Source organism: Ochotona princeps, chromosome 19, assembly GCF_030435755.1.
Source record: "Ochotona princeps isolate mOchPri1 chromosome 19, mOchPri1.hap1, whole genome shotgun sequence".
NCBI lineage: Eukaryota > Metazoa > Chordata > Mammalia > Lagomorpha > Ochotonidae > Ochotona > Ochotona princeps.
In genome coordinates, this window is record NC_080850.1 from 46905801 (window position 1) to 46932890 (window position 27090).

General features: G+C 42.7%; 1 long non-coding RNA gene across 1 annotated transcript in view; it reads right to left on the reverse strand.

The window, feature by feature from the left end:
* The window catches only part of LOC131482671 (uncharacterized), a 343036-nt gene that overhangs the window by 143255 nt on the left and 172691 nt on the right, over positions 1 to 27090 (reverse strand). Inside the window, exon 2 of the long non-coding RNA XR_009247220.1 lies at positions 7434 to 7493. This is a non-coding gene — a long non-coding RNA (uncharacterized LOC131482671). The remainder of the gene's footprint in view (positions 1 to 7433; positions 7494 to 27090) is intronic.

Genomic DNA, 27090 nt, shown 5'->3' on the forward strand with positions numbered 1-27090 from the left:
TTAAGCATATTAACGAGTCTGAGGAACATCTTTCCATGGAAACTGGTGTAGATATGTAGGCCTCCAAATTTCACAAATTTCATGAATTCCTCCTAAAGAATCCTAAAATTATCTTTCAAAAAATTTTAGAATACACTGGACTAAAGAATCTAGTAATGGTTTCCAGCATGTTTAGGAATACAGGATGTGTAAAGAAACTAAAAGAAAAATTAGCAGTCAATAAATGAATATAGGAAGAGGGGTGGTTACAGAAAACCAATGTCTTGTGAGAGAAAACAGATGGGCGGAGGGACTGGTGTGACAGCCTAGAGACTAACCCTTCACCTTGCCCTGCCAGAATCCCGAATGGACGCAGGTTCATGCCCCAGATGCTCTAGTTCCCATGCAGCTCTCTGCTTGTAGCCTAGAAAAGTAATCAAGGATGGCCCAAAGCCTCGGGACAATGCAGCCACGTGGCGGACCCATAAGAAGCTCCTGGCTTCTGGCTTCAGATGGGTTCAGCTCCTGCATGGCAGCCACTTGGGGAGTGAACCAGCAGATAGAAGTTCTTTCTCTATCTCTCCTTTTTTCTGTAAGTCTGCCTGTCCAATAAAAAATAAATCTTAAAAATAAACAAATGAGCAGAAAGGAAGGGGGGGGAGGAAACAGCAGTCAGTTCCCTGGTTTATTTCTCATACAAAAATAAATCTCAGGAAAATAAAAAGTTAAAGTTGAAAATGAGAACATCAAAAGACAGAAAGCAAGAAACTGGCAAATTTAAATGTTGGACAGAGAAATTCTTTGTGGGCTTACCACTGAGAGAAAAACATCAGGAAACCTTCATGATCTCCTGAGAAAAAATTTTTTAAAAAAACTTCTCTATAGGAAACAACTTCCATAAATATGGATAAAATAAAATTGTTAAGGATTAAAATATTTGCAAAATACATGACATATCAAGGTCTCTCTCACTTAGCCATCATAAAGGGAGCAAGTAGAAGAGCAGACACCAGAATAAAACAGGTGCTTCATACAGCAGGGAAACGGTAATGGCAGTTACATGCTCAAATGGTGGCTCAATTTCATTAGTGCTGGGAACATTGCAAACAATACTGAAATATCATTTTCACGTCCAGAGTAGCAAAGCTTGGAAAACATTATCCCTACCCAGTGATGGTAAGAGAAGGGACATGGAATATCACACCCACTGTTGCAAAGTATTAGACACGTGTTCGAGGAACTTTTTTGCAATACTGGACAAACCATAAAATATGATTACCATTTCATCCAGAAATACACTGTTAAGGACATGTGTAATGGCATTTAAAATTGACAATCAGGCATACTGATCACTGGATTAAGTGTGATGACATGGAATTATTTCACTGAGGTAAGCTTTGTTGATTATAAAAACTTATTAAGCATCTGCTGTGATCAAGTGCAAATAGTAAGAGTACCATTAAGATGGTTTCAGGGTTCACAGCATGATGGCCTACCCCACCACTAAGTATAGTACCTGGGACTGCTACATAGTGTGAAGGAGAGATGTTGAAAGCACTTCAGAGGCGAAGCCCTTCCACCTCAGCTCTCCTGCCTCCTGTCTCCCTCTCTCTCACCAGAAAAGAATATTGGAAAGGGGGTTCTTCTGTCTCAAATCATGTGGGCATGTCTCGGCACTTGCAAGACAAGGACTTTAGTCACTTGACTGTGACAACAGGCCCCAGAATTAATATTTAAACTAAGAACTGAATGATCTTAAAAACAGCAGTTAAGACAAGAATGGAACCAGTAAGGAGTTCTACACTTGATCTTAGCCAAAAGACTAAGAAGTGATGCAGGAAGGCGTTCTAACTGTAACCTACATGCAATGGCAGTCTACCTTAGGTATAGATTTAGAGAATGATCTCCACTTCAAGCTGATTGCTGGAGCCACTGACAAAGAACACGCTGCACAAGTGCAGTGACAAAAATCAAGGAACCCACATGAAGGTTCCAGCTTCAGCCTGGATGAGAAACAATAGAACCCGGGCCTGGAGTGGGAATACCAGAGGCAAAGGAAAGTGTGGGGATGGGATTTGCACTGTAGCTGAAAAGAGATGGTGCCCAATAAATGATTAGACACAAGCAAGAGAAAAAGAACTTTTTCAAAGATCAATAACTATCATTTGCTCAACTGAGAGAATAATTGTGCTACTGTTCTCCGTTGAAAAAATTGAGGGCAGTTCACTGTGGGATATGGGATATTAGCAAACATTTCTCCTACCTTCACCACCTAAGTTTGGCATGCCCACTCCCCATCCAAGCAGAGACTTCAAGCAGACAAATGCCTACATGATGCTAGAATTTAGGACATGTGTCTGGAGAGAAATATCTAGGAACCAGAGAACAAGAAAGCAGGAGGACATGATCAGGGGAACAGAGAAGGGAGACAGAGTGAAGTCCTTGAGACATAGGCCAGGGAAGCAAAGATGAAAGTCAAGATCTTGGCCCTTCAATCTCCCAGCTCTGGGATTTACTAAGTTAGCAACACCGCACTCAGTTATTTCATATGAAGAATTGGAATAATCCTAATAAAAAGTGCCAGGGTCTGGTGGAGAGCTAACCATGCATGTGTAACGCACGCAGCCCAACACAGAGCGAGAATTCAATAACTGTTTCATTGCCAAGATGCCCACAACTATAACAAGAAAAAAAGGAAGAAAGCTAAAGCTAATTTTACTATTAGAGATTGATTTAATAATCAGTAAAAAAAAAAAAGCCATATGAGGAAAAGGATAGACAGATGCAAAGTTAAGTTGGCACAAAATTAGTTGTAAGAAAACTTCTAGAAAAAGGCAGATTGAGTTTGGGTCTACTAAAGAGGTAAAGAAAGTACAAGATACAGATGCTAAGATGATTAAGGAAAAAAATGGACTAAACAGAGCTGTAAAGCCGAAATACAAATGTGGTTATGGGAAGAACATCAGAAGGCAGTGGCCCAAAGATTTTCAAGTCTTGAATGATGGAAATACTAGAAAGTGTCCCAGCATAGGACACTAGATCAGAGCCCATGCCCGAGCCTCAGTGGCAGGGCCAAAAGTCAGAGCTGAGGCTTGTTCTGCGGCTGCAGTACAGTACTTTCTAAGCAAGAGCAACCCTCTAATCATCTCTGTATTTTCAACACTGTGAAGACTGCAGGAAACAAAGTATTTATTGCCACAAATGAAAGGGAAAACTCTTGATACATCTGTGCTGTTTGACTGGGTAGCTTGCTCATGAGGGAAAAGCTCATATAGCTAGATTTTAATTTTTCTTTTTCAAAATCCACATGGACAAGGTGGTAAAAAGGCAGAATATTCTTTGTGGTATTAATGAGACAATAATAATCAATCACTTTTGAATCAGTATTTTGACAAAACAATGTCTACAAATAGTTGAGTTTCTTTAATTTGTTTCTCTTAGAACAACACTGTCTTCCTCCCCCTATTCAAGGACACAATGGTATCTCCCACTATGCAAAGTGACTTAAATATTGAATAAAAAACAGACCCTCTGTCTCTCATGGTCACTGAGGTAGGGCTGCTGAACTCCGCAACAGCTGGGCAGCTGAGATGACATCCTGTGCTCCATAACTGTCTGAAAACCACTGGTATTCAAGTGGAATCAAAGCTCATGCTGTGTGTTAAGCCTCCGTTCTCCTTATCAGCCGTTCCCGCTTTGAGATCCCAACCACGTGCCCTCTGCTCCCGGACTTTCAATATAAAATTTGATCAAAGCTGCTAAGCCTATTTTGTCCCTTAGGGGGAAACAAGGCTAGAGTTTATTGCCTGTACAGCTTTTCTGGCAACTTGAAAATACCTTTCTGTTTGGGTTTTTCTATCAAAAATGGATTCTTAAAGCAGTTAATACAAGCCTTAACATGTTCCTGGGAATACTGAAGATTCAGTTCTGTTTATTCAAACTTCATGCACATATTGCTCATAAATATTAAAGAGCATGAACACAGGACTGTGAATTTCACATCCTGATTTATAGCCAAGGAAACTGCAAGCAGCTTTTAGAATTATCTGAAAACTGTATTTGACCATCTCTCAGTTTATTCCTGTGGATTTTGTATGTCTCCATTCTGAAATGAATCTCTATGCAATCCTGTCCTTTGATCTGGAAACCATATCCTCGTGGAGTGAATGGGGTCAACGCCTCCTTCCAAGCACCTGTCCAATCGCTGCATGCCACCAACACGGGAAACCCAGGAGGCTGCACACTGCAGTCAAAAGAAAGCCTAGAAGCTTGTTTATGGAGCCCTTCGGGTATGGATCACTGGCCTGTGCCACACAGTGAGGCTCTGTGCCCTCCTCCTGGGACCCACTCACATCACCCCCTCCTAGAGCTAAGTCCCTTCTTGTTTCTTTTAAGGATAGAAGGCAGACAGGCAGGTGAGAAACTAGAAGAGAATTAGGTTGGAAAGCAGAGGAAGGGGGAAGCAAGAAAGAGTGAGAGGAAGAGGGGGAGTGTTAAAGAGAGGGAAGGAAAAAATAAAGAAAAGATTAAAAACACAGGCTATGTGCCCTTTCTGTAGAATGAATAAAGTACGCGAAGAAGGAAGTCACAGACACTGCTGAAATGTCACAGATAATTTAATCTGTATATCAACCCAGTGGTCACCCTGATCACGTGCGATGACAACACAGGAGTTCAGACAAAACAGGCGTTCAGAAGTTGATTGACAGGTTTGCACAGTATGCTAAAGGTCACATATTAAAAAGTAGGAAGTAGAGGACCAGGACTGAAGGTTAGATCTGAAAGATTGCAAACTCCAAGCATTTTCTCTCTGTCTTCTTGGAGACATCTCAATTTTCAAATGGAGCAATACAAAATGAATCCTCTCACTCACCCAGCCATGGGTACTGTATCTCTTCAAGTTAGCAGGATATCGCCACCCAACAGGGGAGCAACCAGAAATAGGATTTCTGGGCATCACTGGTCAAGGAATGCCAAAAAAACTTAGCATGGTTAATGTCTCCTCAACACCATTTATCCCCACCCCGCAGGAATCTTTTCCATCACACAAGGGAATCCAGTAGCAAGCAAGGCTCAAGACCCAGCCGCTGATGGCACTCCTAAGATGAAAGAGGTTGAGCTAGAGTCAAAGAGACTGAGTAGGGGGAAGATCCTGAAGACACTGGGGACTATGTGTGGATAGCCATGGAGAAAGCATGTATTAAAATTGCTGCCACAACAAGGCAGTAATGGTAGTCCTCTGGCCTTAGCTGGAGAAAGAGCACAGAAAACAATTCCTAAGCTGGGTCAAGAAAACAGTATGTGTCCTCCACTCTAATTTCATTTTCCTGTTCCCTGGGTTAGCAGAAATGCATATCATCTCTCATTATATGAAAGTTTGGACCTGTGGAAGGGAGCTAGGGTTGAAGAATCAAGTTTTACCTTGGACTGTATTGGTATTTTAAGTTTTACCTTGGATTGTATTGTGCTGAAGACTGCCTCACACTGCAAGGAGACAGAAGGTTCTGACTGCCACAATTGGGAATGGAGTTGAATAAACCTTGCACCTGTACCCAGGGAACATCTGCTTCTAGGGGAATCTACGTGCTGTCATTTCAATCCCCAGAAATAAGGCAGTAAAGAATCAATGCCAGGGTCTCTTCCCATGATGAGCACCGGACACATGAAGATGTGGAAGAACTTGTAGTTAGTGATAATATAAGAGTAAAATTTGGATTTGTAAATCAGTATGCTGTACAGATGATTCTCCCCTTACAATGGAGTGACAGCCAGAAACCCATCAGAAGATGAAGATGCCCATCAGAATCTTTTTAAGACAAGTGCCCTGCTGGATGTCACAGCACAGTCTGGCTTGACTGAAAACATGCTCAGAACACATCCAACACACTGCAGCTGAACAAGTACCTCAACATGGTGCCTACTGTAACACAAAGTAGTGGAGAGCTCACATGTTTAAAATACCTGGATCTGGAACAACGCTGGCGTCTCAGAGCACTGTAGAGCACCAGCATAGCCTGACCCTGCAGCTCAGTGGGAGCTGTGCCTTCCTGCCACTGCCCAGCACCCTGGGATTCATTGCAACTGACACCACTAGTCTAGGAAGGATCCAAACTCCAATTTTAAAGTACAGTTTCTAAGGAATGGATCCTACTTTCACACCATCATAAAACAATTAACTTAAAAAAAAAAACATAAGTGGAAACATCTCAGGCAAAGGAATGCTTTAAGGTAGATTGACAACACACTCCAAACGCCGGTCCCATTTACGCTGTGTTGAGATTAAGGGAACTCATTCACCCACTCTTACAAAACTATTAGAGAAGATATTTTAAAAGAATTTTCTACTTTACTGAAAGATATGCATACCAGAAAGAAATAAAGGAAATACATACCACAATATCAGTCACAAAACAACATACACACTAATGAATTTAAAGGGTGACATGACAGTAGAAACTGTATGACAGTGGGAGCTGTCTTCTTTTTTCTCTTTATACCTCAGCTTGTAAATTCCCTAAAACAATCTTGAAAAACTACGAGAAACAATGATGTTTACAGGGAAACAGTATTCAGCTATCCTAAACATTTTTGAACATGTGCTATGAGCAGCAAAATCCTGTCTTTAGCTAGCTTAGTTTGAAATTACCAAAAGTATTTTTAAAAGTTTTAAAGCTCAAATGTTTATAACAACGAGTGACTTCATGCAAAAAGGAGTATTTCCATGGATTTCAGAGTAATTTTCAGTTCTTTGAGAGTTTATAAGTGCATTCCACCTCTTAAAACACAAAGCCACTTTTAAACATTGTCATGATGCCAAATCCCGGTGACACACATTTGTTTCAGTTAGTCATTTCAGCCACTGACGTTAAGACAGTTTGGTAACTAATCCGACGGCATAGAGATCTCTGAGCATTCAAGCAGCTATAAACACTGCCAGCAGCATTTTTCTAAAACTGTAAAACACGAAAGCTAAACTTACAAAGGCCTCCATATCATGAACAGAACCAAGGCCTTCAGCTGACCACGGCAAGAGGGCATAGGCACTCCTGCAAGGACATGGAGTCCATGCATGCGTGTCACAGCCACACAGTCCAGCCTGTGGGGCCTTCTGCAACTGCCAGGAAGTCCCTGAAAAGGGATGCAAAGTCCAGAAACTGTGAGGAACCCTGAGGGTCCTTGGTTTTCAGACTCATGCTGCAAGTTCAGGAGAGATTCCTTTCTGATGTCAGAAAACAGTACAATCATAACAATTCAAGCAATTGTCTTACTACAAATTTCCACACACACGTCGACTGAAAGACAGACCAGAACATCTGAAAAATCACGTTCATGAGAACTCATCTGCCTCGTAATGTATGTTCCAGAAAGAGGCACACAGCAGCGCCAGGGAAGCCGCTTACCATGTGAAGCACTCCAAGACAGAAGATGGAAATTCTATCCCCAGCTCCACTCACCAAGTCATTGGACTGGCTCCTCTTTTCAGCTCTGTTCCATTCAGCCACCCCTCAGCTTCCCTGTGTGCAAAATAAGAAAATAAATATGAGCACCCACTCCTGGGGGGCATAGTAGGGTTGGTACAGTGTCCCCTGAGTGTTCCTGCAAGACTCAACAGCACAGAATTAAAGGGAAGAGAAGGTTCCAGAACATTATCAGTTCTACAGAATTGAACAGTTATACCTTTTTTTGGACTCTCCAGTCCTGAATCTTGTGTGAAGTAGTTAACTAGAGGTTGACTTGAAGCTTGCACCCAAAAACTGGCCTTACTCAGACGGCAGTACCTGACACACCCTCTGTGGGAATTACCTCCAGGACCCATTACACCTGGCCTCTACACAGTCTTCATCTCTTGTACCTTCATTTTCCATTCATATCAGTATTGACTTATTCCTTCTCCTAAACAGATTTAAATCTAATGGCACAATTTTTGGCATAACCTCTATTTGAAGACAGAAATGTAAACTCTAACCACAGAAATCTGATGTGCTTTCTTAAATTTAACCTAATATAATTTAGGGTATTCTCTTTACTCCTAACACATTATGTATTTTTTTCTCATTTTACTCGAATACAAAGCTTTTGCTGAATTCCAGATACTAGAGAGTCCTCAGAGACAAAAGGCAGAGCAAGACAGCAGCCGTGATTAGGAACTTAGAAGCATCAATAAGTAGAGAAAAGAGATTGACAAAGAAGAAATTAAAGTCTGCTAGAACCTGTCCCCCACGAGGTGTGATAGCAAATGCTACTTTGTGTATGATTAAGAAGTAAAAGGAACTAGATTAAATTCTATTTACTGCAATTGGTAGGGAAATCAGAAGCAGCGCATTGCAAGAAAAGTTGGTGATAAAATGGTTGTGCTAAGACTTTCAAGGATAACTGATCTTATTTTTCAAGCAGTGAACTCTTGAATTGCTCACAAAATAATAAAATAAAAGCTGATGCTTGCATACCGTATAATCCTTAACAGTTTAATAACCTGTCAAAAGGAAGACAAAGAAAAGCCCGCTGTCCTGGTAGGATGGCAACTGCTACATTATAAAAGAACCAAATACCCACAGGATATAAACATTCCTGAGAACAGCTAGGTAAGTTGATAGCTCTCTAGAACTCACATCTTTTAACACCAAGATGTCTCATCTGAAGACATAAGAACCAATGAGTAGGTAAAATACCAACAAGGAGGATTGTCTTAGTCCTCTAGCAGAAAAGGTCATTCACCGTATCCAAGCCTTGTAAAGCACATGGCTCAGACAGGCTCATCTTGCCTCTTCGCTAAAACATCTTGGCATCACTTACTCTTCAACACTCTGGCTCTGAAACTGTAGTAAAAGATCACTAAACCTCTTTGTTGAGATTATTTACTGAAAGACAAAAAGAGAGAGAGACTGATTCGGAGTTCCTGTCTACTGGTTTACTACCAAAAATGTCTTCCATAGAAAGCCAAGCACCAGAACCGGCAGGCCAGTCGAGGTCTCACATGAAGGCAGCAGGTGCCAGTCCCGGGAGCACTCCTACTGCGCTTAGCTGCCTTAGCAGGGAGCTGGGGCCAGGAGCAGAGAGAGAGCAGCAGACAGACTGTGTACTGTGTTAATGTCAACACTAAATCTGAAACCATAACCTTTTGGAGATTTTCATTCTCTACATATCACCTAGTTGCTTGAAATTCTTGGTTTTCTCACTGTGCTTTCATCAATAAAGAAAACCAAAATGAAGATTTTCACTTATTTTCTCCACTTCTCCATGAAAGCAAGTCCAACTCAGGTTCTCACTATATTTCCTGATGAGTGATTTCTGCAAGGGCGGTGTGTAAACTCCTGTCCTATTTTAGAACCACCTGCTTTGCTCACAGACACTTCCTTTCCTTTCTAGGACAGGCCCTTTGGCAGCAATTTAGCAGAACAAGGAGGACATTCTCCAGCCCCTGATGAAGGAATTGCACCAAGGAAGTCACCAGCTCAACACGGAAAAGCTGAAACAACAACAACAAAAACCTCAGTGTTGCCTGCCATACAATCTCCATCCTCAAGAAAAGTGGGACTTTCAATGACAGGGGATGGTTTAGCATTCCGTTTACAAAGGATTAGCCAATTCTCCATAAAGAGTGTATTTTTAACACGTACCTGGAAATGGAGATACAGATGAGATATTTACTGTCTGGATACCACAAAGCATGGGAATTTAAGACCAAAAATACCTCTGGACCACCCACAACCATGAATAAAGCTGCTTGTGAGGACAACACAAAGCCCACGATGGCTTGGAGCTAAGTGAAGTGCATGCGGATGACCCAGACTTGAACTCCGGAGAAGATAAAGGAGAACTGTGACTGCTCGGTTCAGTCACTACAGCTCAAGGGAACATCCCTTATCACAAAGTGTCATGGCCATAGTCTATAGCCATGTCCTCTTCACACAGAAAGATCTTCTGGGCCAGCGTTGTCTAGCCAGGGAGCTGGTTCACGCCGTGTAGCCATGTCAATTCAAGGAACAGACCAAAGTGGAGCGAGGAAGAAGGGAAAGAAAGGGAAGGTATATAGAAAACACGGAAATGAGGAAGAGACAGCTGAGGGTCAGAGATGAAGTATGCTGCAGTTCAAGTGGAAAGAATGGGAGAGATCTGAACACTTATCTGAACGTAAAGCCTGTTTTAAAGACATGTCGCCTTTAGTCTAACATGAACATCAATATTACTTCATCTCAAATATTTAACAAGAAGCAATCTCCAAAGCTGCTTTTTCTGCTTTCACCTACTCCTACTACCATCACATAAGTTCCACACTGCAGTTCTGCTAGTGTGAAATCTAAAATGTTTGTTTATACCCTTTCAAATTCTTGAGGAGGAACACATGGAAATTCAAGCTTCTTCCGTTGCTGTGTATATTCGACCAGAAAAAGCATGCATTTCCTAACACAAACACACAAAAACAGCTTGTTGCTGTTCCTGCTCAGGCGAAAACAAAGCATGAGGCTGGTATGCAGGCACAGCTCACAATGGCTTCCCAGTGGGGTGATGGTTTCTAATGCTCCTGCCTTTAGCACTGGGTGACCTACCCCGTCTCAGCGCAGGAACTCAGAGGAGTGTCCTGTGACTTACAGGTAAGTGACAAGCTCTAATCCACTATCCATTTTTCAGTCTTCAGTGACAGCAAGAAAACATGGGACCCAAACTCCGGCAACCCAAAGAATCTCCAAGCTGCTTGTGAAAAGCCAGACTGGGTCCCATTCTCAAATGAATAACCAAATCTAGAGTAAAAGGCAGGTTGACTTTCTATCACTGGTGTGATAGGGTTTCCAAATTCAGGCATGTTTCAGAACCACTTCAAGGAGTAATCCCTGAGGAAAAATCACCCGTGACTTTGTTTACCCTTTGTTTTCACCATTTCTCACCTGAGAAAAATCTATCACGGCAACTATGGGCACAGGCTTCTAAAATGTATACTAGCAGATTTTTTTTTAAATTGTGTATCAAACAGTCAAGAGATTACCTTCAAGAATTGTATAGGGAAAAAAACACAATTCTGTAGAGAACCCAAATTGTATCCTATGGGAACAAGTAAAAGAGACAGAACCACAATCCTGATTGCATATTAATGGCACAAAGAGGCAAATGTTCCCTGCAGCCACCTGTGAGCAATCCAGGATTGACACAGGATGGGGAAACGGTCATTTCTTTTAGATTCTGCAAGCAGCGCCTCTGTAGATTTATGGTCACAGAGCTAGCAGTGTGTCTCCTTGGGTTTTAGTCCAGTGGAACTTCTCAGTGTGTTAGTTAAGGCCCTTTGCCACAGCTGAAAGCTGCACACAGAGAATCCTTTGCTAGGGCAGTATGCAACCGCAGAGGAAGAACCGCAGAAACAGGTGTTTCTAGCGCGCCGTCTCCTCTGGCACGAGGGAAGAAAAACACGAAATCTTGAATAATCCAAGCATTGATTACAATGTTTTCTAAATTCTTTCAGGGTTATTGGCCTTCCTCCAAATCTTTGTAGACTGGTACCAGAAGAGCTGACTGGCTTAACTCTTTTTTAAAGTTCATCACCTGTAATTAATGGAATAAAAGACTAGAAGCAAAAAGATTTTCAGGTCTGAGGTTTCTAATCCCTTGAATTTTAAATGCTTTGACCTCTCTCCTTCCTTCCTCATAAACTTCATTTAAGCCGAAGTGGAAGACTGTTTACCATTCTTGGCATTGATTAGCCATGGATCTCAGGGGATAGGTGAGATGACGTACTGGTGGATACTCTGATCCTCCTCGTGCTGGATGTTTTAATTCTTTCACAGCATTAGCATCACTCACATGAACAAAAACATTTGTTCTCATCTGTAATGTGCTATAGCACCCCTAGGACAGCAAAAATTGGTTAATGCCTTCCATCTTAGTATCCCCATAAAACATGATGTGCTTCATCTGACACAGATGCAGCCTGAAAGATGCTGTTAGGGGCAAAGATTTCCCTTTACTCTATACCGTAAATAATGTTACGATATACATTCAGATGTTAGTAGAAAGTAAAATTTGAGCCTAAACAGTAATTTTCAAAACACCAAAATGGACTAGCATAAAAGATTATCTAAAATGTCATATATTAATATTCCTACCTTGTTAGAATAAAATTCAGGTAAGCTACTTTGATATTAATAATGAATAAAATATAAGATAAAAATAACATTATAAAAAATTAAAACAAGGGCCCGGTGCAGAGGCCTAGTGGCTAAAGTTCTCGCCAGCATCCCACACTGGCACCAGTTCTAATCCCGGCAGCTCCACTTCCCATCCAGCTCCCTGCTTGTGGCTTGAGAAAGTAGTCAAGTACGGCCCAATGCTTTGGGATCCTGCACCCGTGTGGGAGACCTGGAGGAAGTTAGTGGCTCCTGGCTTTGGATCGGCACAACACTGGCCATTGCGCTCACTTGGGGAGTAAATCATTGGACAGAAGATCTTCTTCTTTGTCTCTTCTCCTTTCTGTATATCTGACTTTGTAATAAAAATAAATAAATCTTAAAAAAAATGAAAACAAGTCTTTACTAGGCACATGCTACACACCCATATACTGGCTTCTACTTTCATATTTTACAGTCTCATTCTGTATTCTCATTACAGAAGGAATAAACAAGCAGAGGTTAACTGAACTGTCCTATGTTAGCAAGCTACTGTAGTCAAATTCAAATTTAGGCCCAAAGCTTATCTTATTAAATGCTGCACAAGCATAACTCCTCCTCAATTTTAAATCCTTGTGTTCAACATACATGATGGGATTTGAATGTTCCCAAGTGCCTGGCTTTTCTCCTTCTTTGCTCTAAGTGTCACCTGTACAGCCAGAAGGTCAGCCTCGGTTGGATACTGCTGCCTTCTCCACTTTCTGACCTGAATGACCATTAAGTAGTAGTAATTTCGTTTGTTACAGGAGATAAAAACAGAACACTTCACATTTTGTTTAAACAGAGGTTGCCCAAATAGCCACCTTTCCACACCCTCGATTTTTCTGTGGGTGTCACACAGCTGAGAAAGGCTTCGCATATTTTGCAAACTATACCAACACTATAGCCATGGGGACAATGGCGTAGCCACCTGGGTGACCAAAAAAACCACACAGTGACCTCCTTGCTGGTAGGCCAAACACATGAGTGCACACCATACCCTAAAACAACATTTAGCAAAAATTGCAAGATCCAGCAGGCTGGACTCACTATCACAATGTCTCCAAAGGCAGAGAATGCTGCCCTTCATCAAAACTGTTAGCATAAGCCACTGCTAACCATGTCCCTTAAGAACCCACTTACAGATTTTACATCAGAAACATCCAGTTTGACTTGTCTATGACTACATTCCCAAAACACAAAAGAGAAAAAAAAAATCTAAAAATTCAGTAAAAGTTGTTTAAAAGATTCCAAATCATCCTTATAGGATGATTTCAGTAATGTCAAGTTTGAAGCTGTTTGAGAAATAATTGACAGCACAGCATGTACTGCGTCAGTAGCCCTTTAAAAACAGGAATTCCATCTAACTCAGTAAGCACAGCCGAAGGCAGCCGAAAAAAGCAATCAACAAGAAAAAATATCAAGGGAAGAGGATGAAATGAAGTCAGTTCAAGGTACAGATATGGGTTGGAAATGAGTTGGGTCTTCTTTGCATGATTTTCAACATTAAAAATAAATAAATAAGACTAAAACTAACTAAATATTCCCAGGAGGCTAGTAGATACAGAAACTGTGGAGCAGGGCCTCCAAGATCTTAAAGGAAGTCACTAAAAATATCTTTGTAGAAAGTGAAGAAAACATGAGGACATATTGTGCTGCTATGGTGAATTTAAAAAGCTAAATAGAAAGAAGAGGTACAAGTATTTGATCTAGCAGCAATGATTTATCTGGGACACTGCACTGCACTGTCAGAGTACCTGGGTTCTATGGTCTACTTCAGAGTCCACCTTCCTGCCAACTCATGCTGTGAGCAGCAGGTGTGCGCAGTTGGCAAGATGGCTGCATGTGGGACACCTTCTTTGAGTTCTCTGGATGCTGCCCTGGCCCAGTCCTGGAGGTCGTGCGCATTTGGGGGTAAATCAACAATGGAAGTTCTAGAAGGCCAACTGCCTCCAAATTTGAGGTTTTGTTTTTGTTTAGTTGTGTTTCTCTGCTTGGTTGGTTTTGGGGGGGGGGGTTGGGGAAGGATATTTGATTTCTGGTAACATGTGATTAATGGAAGTTAAAACTATCTTGTTAAAAAATTATGTTTTTCAATTTGAAAGGCAGAGTTACTAAGAGAAAAGAAAGGAGGTGGGGAGAGAGGAAGAGAAGGGAGAAAGGAGAGAGAGAAAAAAGGAATCTTGATTCACTTTCCAAACAACCACGTTAGCCATAGTTGAGCAAGGCTGAAGTCATTTTTTCTTAAGTGCTGGACAGTCCATCCTCCTCTCCCCTATCAATGCCGGGGCCCAAGCACTAGGGCTGTCTTCCCAGGCCATTAGCAGGGAGCTAGGTAGAATGTGGAACAGCCAAGACTAGAAGCAACACTTTCATAGCAGGCCAGCACTGCAAGCGCCATTAAACCCCTATACCTCAACAAAGACCCCCTCTCAGCCTCTTAAACACATACATTAAAAAAATATTTTTTTAAGATAATGTGTGCATAAAATCAAATTGAAGAGTCTGGTACCATGGCTCAACAGGCTAATCCACCACCATCACACACTTGCATCTCATATGGCAGCCAGTTCGTGTCCCAGCTGCTCCACTTCTAGTCTAGCTCCCTGCTTGTGGCCTGGGAAAGCAGAGGAGGATGGCCCAAAGCCTTGGGACCCTGCATCCCCCCACAGGAGACCTCAGAGAGGCTCCTGGCTCCTGCCTCCTGCCTCCTGGCTTTGGATCAACTCAGCTTTGGCCATTGCGGCTACCGGGGGAATGAAAAAGCAGATAGAATATCTTTCTCTCAATCATTCCTTCTCTATGTAAATCTGAATTTCTTATTAAAAAAAAACAAATCTTTTTAAAACCATAACAAATTGGATAAATATATGTTAGAGTTTCAAGTTTGGGTTAGAACTTTCTGTGTCGCTTAATTCTTGTTTTCTTAATCTGTAACAACAATTAAAAAAGAACTGTAAACATTCAGTTTTTGTTTAATTCTAGCAATTTTCCAAATTGTAAATGTAAGCTACTCATTTATATCACATGTAAGAAACAACAACAGGAGAGTAGATTTACTCTAGTTTTAACTGTAAAATTGAGATGATCTTTCAGGCAATGAAGTTCATATCTTGACTGAAGAACAGAGAGAAACAAAGAAAGAGTTGGAGAAAAGGGAGAAGAACAATCATCCTACAGTGAGAGCCAACTGCTGACTTATTAAAACATCTTTCACATGGATTTTTCCTTTACTTGTTCTCTACAACTATACTCACACTGTAGCTACAATTCCATCTTGTATTTTTTCTATAAAATTATTCTTAAAATCAATACCACAACTGACATGCGATCCAAAATTCCGCCTCCAGAAAGTAAGACAGGAGAAATACCAAGAAAAGAACTTTGAGAAGTCTTACTCAGCTGAGGGTTGCTCTCTGCAACATCACATTGTTACTGGTTGGGGGAGGTTTTCATGAAGTGTTGTGACTACAATGGAGTATTCCACGTGTTAGCAAGAATCAACAAATGACAAGAAGACGAACAATTCCACGCCAAGAAGATTGGGCTATGATTCTGTTCTCTGAAATACAGGACACACATCCTGGGCTCAGTGCTTTCCTTACACCTGCTGTAACAGATGTTTGTGAGTGTGAACACACATTGTACGAAGTCAATGGGCAGAGGAAGAAGGCAAGAGGGAGGGTCGGGCAGGCCACAGAGACAGTGGAGCGGATCAGGGTTAGGAGTTCAATCCCAAAGACTAATGAGTCAGTCTTAGACTCTACTGGGCACTTTGTAATGCAGACTCACTTGTCACCAACAACTGATGTCTAATTGCTCAAGGGTAAATTTAATAACCAGTTTTATATGAGCATTCAGCACAGTATCCAAGGCTTTTAGTTGGAATAAAACTAGTTTTTGAAAAATATTCACATTTGCAAAATGAAACGCAGTTTTTTATGGATCTTACATATGTTTAAGAAGCTTCTTCCCAACCTAACGACAAGATGTAAAATGAAAGTTAATAATTCAGAAGAAGAATATGTAAGTGAAAGTGTCGGCAGAGACACCATAAAGCATGGCAGACATTGACCTGAAGAATAAGAGCCAAAGAGGAATAAAGGAGAATGGAAGGAAGACAAATAGCATGTTACAGGCAGGAAAGCAGGCATCGCTGTCACAACTTCACGCATGCACTCACCAGAGATCTTAGCACGCAGTGTGGGTACTTACAGCCGTGCTGTGTAAGCATCGACCCCTCAAACATACCTACCACTCAGACACGTTCCGTGTGCCTCGTGACAGACAGATCATCGGAACCCAATGTCAGGGTTTCATCCAGCACAAGCAGCTCATCGCTGATGGAAAATGTGGACGTGGGTACTGTGTCCCACCTGGGCATCCCTTCCTGTCCAGCCAGATCTCGAACACACAGAGACGCTGATGGATAGACAAACAGCAGAAGGGAGGTGCAGAGGAGGGGGAGGTGCAGAGGAGGGGGAGGTGCAGAGGAGGGGGAGGGGCAGGGGAGGGGGAAGGGCAGAGGAGGGGAGGGGCAGAGGAGGGGAGGGGCAGAGGAGGGGGAGGGGCAGAGGAGGGGAAGAAGCAGAGGGAGATGGGAAAAGTCACGTAGCAGAGAACTCGTGCATGCTGATGGACAAGATGAACAAGAACGTGTTTAATACAAATAACCTCATGTGACTCCAAAGAGGGAAGGAAATGTGAATAAAGTAGCAAGCATAGATAAAACTAAAACTTTCATTTAAAATTCTACCTCTTAAAATCTTAATCACAGTTACTTATATTGGTATTAATTGGTAAGAGAGTAAGGGGTAAGTATAACGAAGAAACTTTCATACTTTAATCTGTACAGCTTTAATTACTTCATTTATAATGGTAATGTATTTACTCCACTGCTGCAGTAATTAAAAAGTCGAGCAGTACCGTCTTATAGTATACAGATAAATGCATATAAATTATTCCTGATCTCTCATCCTATCATACATGCACCTTGTAAACATTTTTGTGCCTTCCCTTCATTCATTCATATCATTTACATAATATCCATTCATTAATTTTATCAATTATTTAAACATTTTAATAAATCTTATAATGCCACCCTCCTAGCACGTCTACGTACTCAATATTTAGGATGCCTTATTCTCTTGGAGATTTCATGAATCATTAGCTTGTTTTCTAACAAGAACAATGTGTACTATGAACATCATTCTAACTATAATTTTAAAAATGCAGAGAAATATTTTAAAGTGTGACTACCATATTTTATGATTCAGAATAGTGATGGGACAATAATTTTGGGACAATGCGACTTACATCAAGAACAGTGAACTTTTTAAAAAAAAAATTGACAAACATAACCCAGAGATCAAGAGACAGCATGATTTAGAAGAGTGAGAAAGTTGAACCAAATGGATCAGCATAATCTCAGCTATGCACCCAAAGAGGAACTTGACAACAAGACAAGTTACTGAAAAATGTTTCCATTTCTGTGTGGTTTGGCTGGCTTTGGGTGTGATGGGTGTGGAACAATGCCAGGAGCAGCCGCGGACAAACAAGCACACGTGTGACGCAGCTCTGAAAACTGAGTCTAGAAGGTAAAAGGCAATGCAAGAGGAAAATGAACAGCAACTTTCCTTCCATGTGTTCTCAGCTGGACTTGAGAAAGAATGGCCGGCCGCTTGCTTGGAGCAGGTGGTTGAATTCTCACAGGAAGCACAATTAGGTTTTCCAGATGGGCCATCAAAGCAAGGAAGCACTGCCCCGCCGGGCACAGAAGAAATGGGGTTAAGAGGAAATTGGATCTCAAGGTACAGAAATGACATAGGTAAACACCCAGCCCTTAAATGAGGCTGAGAAGCCTGTAGATCCACATCAACTTCTTCCCCAGATGTGGCCCACTCTTGCTTTTCTCAGGGGCATCAGGTGAGTCCCCACTGGCAGTTCAGAGGATAGATTTCATGATAAAATTCCTATGGTTACAGAGTCACTCTTGTGCATTTGGAAAAAAAGCATGGCAAGCATTAGGGAATGCTTATCCAGGTAATACTGGGAAAGGGCATTATGCATTCCAAAGCACGATCTGATCGCATCTTCTACAACGTCCAGCTGGTGCAGGACAGGCCTGTGGTGAGGGTGAGGTTAGCCATGGCTTCGACTCTGTGAAAAAGTCTCTGTGTGGCCGAGAATGTTAACACTGTATTGGATGTTTCTGTTGCTCACATCTCAACCAGTGCTTCCATGAAATGCCACACAAGAAGCCCTGCAAAGCAAGTTCATTTAACTTACAATTGACAAAAGTAGTGGTAGGATACTTCAGTGAATGAAAACTGCTTGTTGAATATGATGATTGCTAGTCCATTATTAAGACTGTAAAATACATGAAATTTGTTATTATAATAACCAGAGGAGGGACAGTAGAGAGGTTGCAACTTAGACACTAGGAAACTTACTGAGGACTTTGTACAATGAAGAAGGGTCTCGGACAACACTGCAGTGGAGCAAGGGAAAGAAAAACATCCCTGGCCACAGCATTCCTAATGTTTTTATACTTTTACAGAATGGAATGATAGGGCTGGTGTCATGCCACAGCAAAGTACAAACACCACTGACAATGGAGACATCCCAGACCAAAGCACCATTCGAGTCCTGGCTGCTCCAGTTCCAATCCACCGTCCTGCTAACACACCAAGGATGGCAGCAGATAGTGGTATAAGGTCATGAGTCCCATTCCACAGGTGGGAGACCCTGATGGAATTCCAGGCTCCTGGCTTCTGCCTGGTCCAAGTCCAGCTGTTGTGGGCATCCGGCGAGTAAATCAGTGGAAAGAAGATGTATCTTTTTTCCTCCTTATCCCTTTCTACAGCTCACCCTCCCTCTGGGCCATTCTGCCTTGTGAATAATTTTTTTAAAAAAAAGGAAAGAACAGGGTTTTATATTTTATGTGTACTTTGCACATAATCCTGCCACTCTGTCTTCTATCTACAGAGACAAAATGATGGATTTGTAAAGGTTTACTCCTGTCTGACTCCTTCCTAGAATGACATCATTACTCAGTTCTCTTCCTGTGACACTGCAGGTGGAGACAAAGAGCACTTCTCCTCACTAACAGCTTCAGTTCCAGGACAGCAGGAGATGGCCACGTGACTGTCTCCTTCCTCCCCAGAACAAACCCTTCCGGCACCCCCAGCCTCAGCTGTAGACTTTCCCTGACTTCTACACAAGAGAGAAGAGGCTCACACCACTAAGGAGGCAACAAGGAAGGAGCAAGTCAAACTACAGGGCAGTAAACCTTGACCATGTGCGTGAAGCCAGGTGAGGGCCGAGAGGAGGGCAGGAGCTCCCTGCAGGGATGTTGGAGGCCCCAGGTCATAATGACTCCAATGACTGTGGCTGCTGGGATACCCACCTGCATAATCCAGGGAAGAGTTAGTTCCACAAGTAAACTTGTTAAGTGACTTTTCAGTTTCCTCAGACTAATTTCTGCAAACCAAATTGCCTTCTTCTAAAAATGTACAAGTTCATTCTCATCTTAGAAAGGAACATATTCGTAAGTCCAGTTACTACAGCTGTGAAAAACACTCTGAGGAGGCTGGTCTCACAGCCGCCACTTGGGATACCAGCATCCCTCCTCCAAGGGCCCCTTCAGATCCAGCTCCTGCTGTCGCTGCCCACGTGGGGGATGGAGACGGAGTGCCAAGCACCTGGCTTCAGCCTGGTCCTGCTGTTGCAGCCATTTATGGAATGAACCAGTGGATAGAAACTCTGCTTCTCTGTGTCACTCTGCCTTAAATAAATAAGCGAATCTTGAAAAAGAGAGGCGGGGGAGGTGGGGGAAAGACTGGGAGAGAGAAGAGTAGGATTCTCTACATAATGCTCAACAAGTTTTAACGGTTTTATTCAAACATATGTATTATATATATTGATACATACATATTAATATATATGGCATGAGGTCATCTACGACTTTATATACTCAAGATTTTATGTTGCTAGCCACATTATTCCAGGCCAATGTCATTAAAAGTCTTAAAAAAAAAGGTGGTGTGGGGGAGGTCTCCTCTTTCATTGATGGACAAGAAACATCATCCGTATTGGATTCAAACAAGGCAAGAACCCTTCAAAGCATCCATTTCCACCACAGCTACAACAGCTCCTGGGCGTCAGGCCCTCCAGGCTCGCTGTGCCCCCCAGGGCATGTCTGGGTTTGGAAATCCTCCCCCACTTCCACACCATGAGTTGACCATCTCCTTTTCCTCTTATTTTTGTCTCTGTCAAGTTGTTTTCCCACAGCACTTTTGCTTCTAGAAAACTCTGCTAGCTGTAAAATCTCAGAGGTTTATTTTTAACCCTTGCACTTGTACCCTGCTGCATTTATAGAACAGAAATCTGTCCTACACAATAATCCCTTTCTTTTAAGTTCCATGGTGGCATTTCAGACACCAGCCAGTTGGACAGAAACTTCATTCAGGCCTGACAGTTTGCTCTGGCCAGGCAAGTACAGCTGGGGGATTAGAATTTATTAGTCGTTGGATATTTTTTTCATACAGAAGAATTTGTGGTCTTCTCGAAATACCTACTTCATTCCAAGTATCCTTACAGTGCTATAAGCAATCTAAACATCGTGCTGTTCTTGGTATATAGAAAGGAACAGTAGTGGAGGGAACAGAGAAGAGTAAACAGAGAAAACCATTTGGGAAAGAAGTCATGGTGGGCTATATTTGCACTCATTTCTAGAAATTGACACAACTTTTACCCAGGATTAGTTTTTTTAGGACAAGTCAGCTGTGCCTCAGCTGGCTGGAGATCATGGAAGTTCAGCAACGAAAAGTTTCATTGAGAAGACATAGCAGAAAACAGTGCATTTCCACCGAGAATCTGGTAACTGCAATTACTGCCTCCTCTGAGCGCTACAGACGCCAAGAAAATGACTTTATCCACTACAGGGTATGCGAGTTAGAAAAGGCACCACTTCCCAAAGTAACTATCAGAGACCTAAACAGCAAACAGGTTTCCTCACAGCAAAGCAAATAAGAATAGGATGCTAAGAAGCTAACACACCGTGTTTGAACCATCCACTGGACAGCATTTTGGACCTAGGAGTTACGGGTACAAGTCCCAGGCAGGCAATGGAGCACAAGCCACAAGCATGGCCTGAGGACATCAGGCAAGTAGCAGGGACCTTTCTGTGTAGATGAAGAGATGGACAACACAGGACAGAGAACACGGGCATGATGGAGAGATGTGTCCAGGGCAAAAGGCCAGTCATGACGCAGTGAAATGAAAGGCCAAGACACACTCGTGTGGAGGATGCTGAGGCCAAGAGGTGAAAGATGAGGGGGTTTCAGGAGTGAGTGGGGCAAGCAGAGGACCCTTAGTAGGCAGTGATACTTAGAGATGGAGTCGATTGATCCAATATGGACTGAGTCCTCAGTGAAATAGAGGGACTGAGTGTGGACTACTGGCTGTATGGGACCACCAAGCAAGGAGAATCTGCCAAACAGCAGCAGCTTGGTGACGAGAGATGCCCAGGAGGTGGTCAGGTTCCTGAATGTACGCCTTGTGGAAAGGAGCCAAGACTCACTTAGGAGTCAGTTGTGCAGGTTGATTAAAATGACACATGAGACTGACCCCACACAGAGAGCACTGCTTTTGGAAGAGGGTGCAGCCTAGGGACTTTGGGAAGGGACAGGCTAGTGGACATCCAGGCAGGAGGAGCAGAAGACAGAGCGACATGGAGATGTCAAGGACAGACAGGTCGAGTTGTCAGTGAAGCGGCTGCTTCCTGGGAAGTGTAAGGGGGAACTAGAGTGGTAACTGCGGGTCCATGGGACTCCTGGGGGAGAGGCTTTAATAACAGTGCTTTGAAGGAATATTAGTGAGAAACAGAGACCTGTTTTCAAAGCACACACTAGGCAGATCCAGTGCCCCGTTTTTCACTTAGTGAGACACACCCTTCTTTGGTTTCACATTGAGGAGAACGCAGCAGGGCCACAGAAGATGGGGAAGGCTGTGGGGAAGGCACCACCAAAGGCAGCGCAGAAGCAAGAAGCAGCGGAGACAGTTGGAATCCTTGCAAGAGCAATGCAGGGGGATTTGCTGCCCGTTGGGGAAAACCCCAAAGGCAAACACTGCCGCGTGGGTGCTTGGGTGGCTGTGTCCACAGTCACCTGCTTGGCTTTAGCTTTCAATCACTGTTATGCACTTGCAAATGAATCAAAGCCACCAGTCCTCATCAAACCACTTTCCTTTTCTCAGTGCCAATGGCCAGACAGCTGAAACATGCTAGTAAAACCGCACCAACACCGTAGAAATGGACAGGAAGCTAAAACCACAAACTTGAATGTAGCAGTGAGATCAAGTTGCTATGTAATGAACATGACTTACCTGCTACACACCCATCATGCTGGTGAGTATTTTACACATATGTAATAACTAACCTCATTCAATCATGTGTAATGGCCTATTTAATTTGACTTATTACTAGTACCATCTCATGGGCGAGCTGATTGACAAAGCCAATGACCTGCCTGATGCTTCCCACTTTCATCCTGCTTCACCGCACCTGAGTCCCAGTGCGACCTCCCAGTCCCTCCCCCTCAACAGCAGCTCGCCCTAGTGGCTACCAGAAGTGGCCATAGGCACCTGTCATCTTCCCCCATCCACGACTGGCTCTCCCACCCACTTTCCAAAGACCCAGCGACATGAGCAAAACAAGGCAAGCCAACTTTGTCCAGCGGTCATAGTGACTTCTTCCAACCTAGTAAAAACCCACAACGAGAAAGACTTGGGCACGTTCAGCTCCAATAAAGAGTGCCAAAATGCACAACATGTAAAATACAAGGAACTCAGATAATAAAAAAAGTATGAGCTAAAACGATTCACATATCAGGAAATAATAATTAATGCCTTCTATTTAACGCACCAGTGAAGTGTTCATGTATATAGAATCAGTTTAGCACCTACACCCAAATTTATCTTTTATACTCTCTCACTGAATTGAAAAATGGTAAATGAGAAATAATTTTGCTTTTAAATCCCCATATTATTCAGTTATCACTGATTGAAATATTATTTAATGAGATGATTTTATTCCCTAAGACTATAAGAGGATTTATTTGTTGTTTTAATTCCACAAAACAGAGCGGTTAATTTCAGTTTCTTTTTTAACTCCTGAGAGATTTTTTTCTCTCAATGTCACTAGTTTTCCCTCTGAAAGACTGGTTGCAATTACAGCCAACTTCAGCGCCTGGCACTCTCCCACTTTCTCTCATCTACAGCTCCGTTCGTTGTAAAATGATATAATGTAAATGGGCTATCACCATGAACAAAACAGCATTGGAACTCTGAGCACCGGCAGGAGATGGGAACAGAGCGGGGTTTCCCACTGGGTAGTTGTTAAGGTCCCAAAGAAATCTTTCAATGGCAAGGAAGCACAGGAACAAGGCAACACTATCGTGTCCCAGAACCACTGACTGTGCACCCAGACAACACCTTCCCCAGCTTGTCATTTCTGCTTTCTTACTCACCCTTGCAGCTGGAACATTCTCTTTCTCTTTATTTAGCTGCTGGAATTCCAGCTAAGAGGGCTCTTTCCAACCAATCCCTTCTCCTCCCAATCCCAAGAAAAGGTAGGTATGTGGGTAAATATGCAAGCATGCATCAATTAATAATCTCTTTTTCTGTCTTTGCAAGACAGGGCATAGATGCTGCCGACACTCTCAGAAGACGGCGACACCACCCTCGTGCCTTTACTTTCAAAGGAGAGAGATTCTTGGCTGTGCTTTTTCATGAGTCTTCTCCAATAGAAAAAATATATATATGGGGGGGAGGAGTTGTGGAATCTTCTCGATGATCAACATCAGTAGAGTTTGTCATTCTCAGCTTCTTGAATGATTTTCCAGGGACCACCTTGCTTCCTGAGCTCCTCGCTGAGCAATATGGTCTGTCTTTACATAGTCTCATTTTTATTAATTCCCTGAGTTAAGGAAAAGGGAACCAATTGTGTCTTCCCCGTTGCAACTCTCCATCTCTTGCATGCCCCAACCTCTCTTGTTCCAACCACAAGTCTAGGGCAGCACTTCGGAGAGTCATTTTTAATCATTTATTAGCTGGCTTTTGTAAGTTATATTTAATCCAAATGCTTAGTCCTTTTGTTTGTCATGGGAAAGGCAGATCTGACAAGCTGCAAGAATGCGTTTGGAGGAAAACTCAAGCTGAAACTTGCCCAGGGATGGAATTCTGCAACTGTGTATTTCCCAGAAAATCTTGCCTCTTCATTTAAAGTAACAGCAAATGTTACAAATGATAATTCACTCTCTCAACCACCCTTCCCTTCTGATATAATTTTATTGATATCTGAACAGGATCATTGTCCTCAGGCTCTTTGCATGGGTAACAATCCTTCTCAGAATTGGATGCTAAATGAGCCTGTGGTATTGGTTTCCAGACACAATTACATTCAGTTCAGAGTCGTGTGTGTACGTTTGCACTGCATGGACATTAAATAATAATGAGAGCAAATTGATTGGTTCCTATTAAATTTATGTGAAGCGATATTGTGGTTTATGAAGGGATTTCGAAGATAGCTACACATTTCGCTACATTTATTTCCCTGATAATTGTCCTGTACAGATTGATGTTTGTTCTATGTTCGCTTATTTTAATAAAACAGACTTCAAAATGTCTCATAAGCCTAAAATAATATCATGGGAAAAGAAACCAAAGAAATTATTGAAAGGCAGAAATTGATTTAAGACACTAGATTAAAAGAAATTTGTCCTACCTGATTACGTATTAAGTGAGTCACTGCACGGAAAGTGAAATAAAGGACCAGGGTAAATTGGTTTGTATAATAGAAGCCCACAGTGTCACTTTGATCTAAAATACCAAGTAACTGCTTAAAGTCCATAATTAATAAAAACAACTCTCCATCTTGTCTTCCTGCTCCACACCTCTGTGACTTGGTGTATAAGCAGATATTGAACCTGCCTTAGAGACATAAAGCATAGCATGTAGTTATCCAAACCAAAGGCAACAAAGTTGGTTTGTAAGATATTACAAAATTAGTTATACTGCTAGCTAATGAAATAACTTAATAAATCAGTCTGTGAGGAAATAGCTACGAGATGGGAAGATAATCCGCCCGTTGCAGCTGTAAGTGAAAGAGCAGCCTGCTTGCAGTGCCAGTGGCCAATGTGCTGGGGGATTCTTCTGGAAGGTCTTTGTTTGGGTCAGAGTGAATCATGGCCCTTCTGTGGGTGCCATGATGCTGTAAGTGAAGCTCTTCAGCTCCGGCTGGTCTTCCTATTTCAAACAGCCCTTACGGACTACTAACCAGCTCTCCTACACTGTCCACCACTAGATACGCCTATTAATGCCAAGAACCACACCAACATATGTCCTTTTCCTAGTTGTCAATGAAACCGAGAGTGGTTTTAGGCACAGATGCCTAGTCTTGGAGTGGTTCTCACACCAGAACACTGGCACACATCCCCCTGAACCTATGAACAGCATGTGTGTGCCTTCAAGGTGTGAGGTGCTCAAAGGCCAGAGGACGCTTATGCAATGATGCTTAACAAGTGCAGCTGTAACCAATGAGACTAGAAATAGGCAGTGTAGTGACAGAGCCTCTTACTATAATACTTGTTGATCTATGTGAAAAAAAAAAACTTTTTCTTAAAGGGCTTGAATCCTTGAGCTTCTAGAAAGATCAGGAAGCAAATGAAAACCACCTAGGCAGATTTAAACGTTTCCCACTCTTTCAGGAAACGGAAGCCAAACCCAGACAGAGGTGGACACAGCCCTCGTGGGAGTTTATCCCCTCCGAGCAGTCTCCATAGGATCACCTTGTAAAGGAGCTGCCTGGGTCCCTGCTGGCAGCTGAGGCTGCAGCGAGGGTGGGTACAGAGGGACATCTCTTCAACCAGGTGCCAGGCAGCACCACCTTGCCCCTAACCCAGGCACAGCTGCTTCTGAACATAGGAGTTGGAAAGATTATTGGTTTCTTAACAAAGGAAGGTTGATGTGCACCATGAGTGCTTTTCTTGAGATTGCAGACCACAGACCCCCAGGAAAGTCACAGAGCAGGATGTGAATGCTGCCTGCCTGGGGAGACTTGACTTCACTACCCATATTGGAAAGACTGCTGCATGCTAGAAGTAGCACGCTGAATGCCGCATGTTAAAAGCAGCAGGACAAAACAACCAACTTAATGTAACTCAGTGTCCTATATTCAATGTGAAAGATCACAGATCCGTAAGCACATGCTGACCCAAGGTACACAAGAAAGCTTTCTCATTCGCTGTCATGTCTCACAGTCACACCGGCAACCTCAGCATCAGCATCAGAAGCACTTGTCACCAAAAACTTCCAGCCTTTCCTTGAAACAGTCAGCGGTAACCTGGGTACAAGGTGCCACTGTTGCCATGCATTTGCCACTGCTCCAGTCACTCCAGTGATGTGCGCGAGGCTCTTGCATGGCAGCTCCCAGCAGACAAAACAGGACAGCAAGGGAGGGGGAGTCCTGTTCCCCTTTGCACAGCCTGTCTGCGTGCCACAGCCTCTTATCCCCTCAAACCCTCACACAGTGTCACCCCCACGGCACAGAGCTGAGTCGAGGTGAGCTATGCCTAGGCAACACCCTAAACAGGAAGCAGCCTCTCTCAAGTGACAGCATTCACACGAGCTCTTGCTAATCCAGCCAGAATCAGTGTATACAGATCCACATATGCATTTATAAGCTGCAGTGAAGGAGCAATGTATTCGAAATGCATGTTCTGTTAGTAAGTCTCATTCTCCCGGAACAGAAAGAGTGGTTTAAGCCTAGGAGCCAGCCAGATGGACCGCACAATGGTGAGCTGATACCATTTGTGCAGTGAATGGAAGGGCTCATGTCAGAGCTCTCCCTATTCTCAAAGGATGCAGGCTTCCATCTGCTAGGTGTGGCCAGAGTCAACGCTAGCCATGGCATCCACTCCGT